We start from the raw sequence: 2,851 nt of genomic DNA on the forward strand, positions 1-2,851 counted from the left end.
CCGGGGCAACCAACGACCCTGGATGACTGAGGAGGTACGTCAAACGCTACGAGCGCGGAACTCTGCCTTCAAGTCTGGCGACAAGGAGACACTGAGGACAGCGAGAGCCAACTTGAACCGTGCCATCAGGATAGCGAAGCGAGACCGCAGTCGAAAATTTCAGGATCGTTTCCACGACGTCAAAAACATCAGGAGTATGTGGCAAGGCATACGGGCGATTACAGACTACAACTCACCCTCCCCCCCCCCGGTGGGTGTAGTTGATGCTGACTTTCTAAATGGTCTAAATAACTTCTTTGGGAGGTTCGAGGCACTAAACGGCACTCCAGCAGTTAAAACTGTCCCCCATCAGGAAGAGGAGGTACTCTGCCTTGACTCCGCCGATGTGTTGAAGACCCTGAGGAGAGTCAACCCCTGTAAGGCCCCTGGCCCCGACAACATTCCTGGGCGTGTGTTCAGGGAATGTGCAAGTCATCTGGCTGGGGTCATCACAGACATTTTTAACACCTCGCTGGGCCAAGCCACAGTGCCGGCGTGCTTTAAGACTGCCTCCATCATTCCGGTGCCGAAGAAACCTCAAATCACCTCATTTAATGATTACCGGCCTGTTGCACTGACTCCGGTTATGATGAAGTGCTTCGAAAGGCTGCTTAAAGGTCACATCGTTTCCAGACTCCCCCTATTATTTGACCCGTTCCAGTTTGCCGACCGGCAAAACCGCTCCACTCAGGACGCCATCTCCTCCGTTCTTCACCTGAGCCTGGCTCACCTGGAGGAGAAGAACACCCATGTGCGGAGGCTGTTCCTGGACTTCAGCTCAGCGTTTAACACCATCATCCCACAGCATCTGGTAGGAAAATTGGAACACCTGGGCTTCAACACCCCCCTTCGCAACTGGCTGCTAGACTTCCTCACCAACAGACCTCAGTCAGTCCGGGTCGGACAGAACACCTCTGATGTCATCACCCTCAGCACAGGCTCCCTTCAGGGCTGCGTCCTGAGCCCCCTGCTGTGCACCCTGATGACACACGACTGCGTCCTCAGGTTCACCACCAATCACATCGTGAAGTCAGCAGACGACACAACGGTGGTGGGGCTCATCAGAGACAACAACGACCTGGACTACAGAGAGGAGGTGGAGCAGCTGGTGGGCTGGTGCAGAGAAAACAGCCTGATCCTGAATGAGGAGAAGATGAAGGAGATCATCGTCGACTTCAGGAAAAAACAGCCTCACCACGCTCCACTGATCATCAACAGCTCAGCTGTGGAGGTGGTCAGCACCACCAAATTCCTGGGGGTCCACATCACAGAAGACCTCACCTGGACTATGAACACTACGGCACTGGTCAAGAGGGCACAGAAGCGCTTGTACTTCCTGCGGAGGATGAGGAGAGCCCACCTGCCCCCACCCATCATGAGGACGTTCTACAGGAGCACCATAGAGAGCATTCTGACAAGCTGTCTCTCTGTGTGGTGTGGAGGCTGCACCGCCTCCGATTGGAAGAACGTGAGGAGAGTGGTGAGGACAGCAGAGAGGATCATAGGGGCTCCTCTTCCCTCCATTCAGGACATTTCATCTCAGCGCTGCATGTCCCGTGCCCGTAACATCATCAATGACCCATCACACCCCCACCATGGACTGTTCTCCCTGCTGCCCTCTGGGAAGAGGTTTGCAGCATCCGCTGCAGGTCCACCAGGTTCTGCAACAGCTTTTTCCCTGCTGTCATCAGACTGTTGAACACTAGAACTGTTGAGCTCTAAACTGAACTCTGCATCACACATTCACAGAACTGTACTTTATGACACTACGGACCTCTATCTTGCACTATCTCGCACTACCAACTTTACTGAACTTGTATAAACCCTTTAAATAGAAGTTTAATACATGGTTTAGCATTCCTCTGCACACTCTTGAATACTGTTTTGCCTACTTGCACTATTGCATAATTATCACTGCTGCACTTTATACTTATTTTTAATATATATATATATATATATATAGTATATATGTATATATATATTTTTTCATAGGATATGTTACTTCTATTCAACTGCAATATCACTACTTTGTTGTAAGACGTATGCAACGGAATTTCGTTTTGTATGCACCATGTGCAGACAAGATGACAATAAAGTTTGTCTAAGTCTAAGTCATGTCAGGTCAGCTGTCTGGAGAGAGAGAGAAGTCAGGACCTGCGGGCGGAGCACCACCGTGCCACCGCCGCCATGACGGAACTCAAAAGCAAACTCCATGAGGAGAAGCAGAAAGAGTTAGCCATTACCAGGGAGACATTACTGCGGCAGCATGAAATGGAGCTGATGAGAGTGATCAAAATCAAAGATGGAGAGATCCAGCGACTGAATGCCTTGGTCCTCAGCCTGAGGGACGGCTCCATGGACAAGGTGATCCGCTCTATCCGTGTCTGACTATCCGCACGCCACGTCGGGCTTCGATGCGGCCGCTACCGTATTGTGTAGCTTGTCCCCAGTAAGCGTCGCGGCGCTCCGTTGCGGTCTCAACGGCCCGGTGTGGCGCAATGTCTGCTCAGGTGAGGAGGGGGGGCGCTTTGCTGGCGGAGGTGGAGGAGACGCGGCGGTGTCGGGAGACCGAGCGGTGTCGCCTCCACCAGGAGCGCGGAAGAAGCCCTGGCAGCGGCCCAGCAGGCCTGGCAGTCCCGAGCGGCCGAGCTCCGATCGGCTCATCACCAGCATCGGGAGGAGCTGAGCCGAACCAAGAGAGACTGCGAGAGGGAGATCCGCCGACTGGTAGGACTGATCAGATGCGCGGTGCGTGGCTATGTTCCCAATTTCGTTGTATACCTGCAGTGCAATGACACCTAAGGCATTCTAT

Source organism: Syngnathus floridae, unplaced genomic scaffold (genome assembly GCF_059516105.1).
Source record: "Syngnathus floridae isolate MCC-2025c unplaced genomic scaffold, RoL_Sflo_1.0 HiC_scaffold_36, whole genome shotgun sequence".
NCBI classification, from domain to species: Eukaryota; Metazoa; Chordata; class Actinopteri; order Syngnathiformes; family Syngnathidae; genus Syngnathus; species Syngnathus floridae.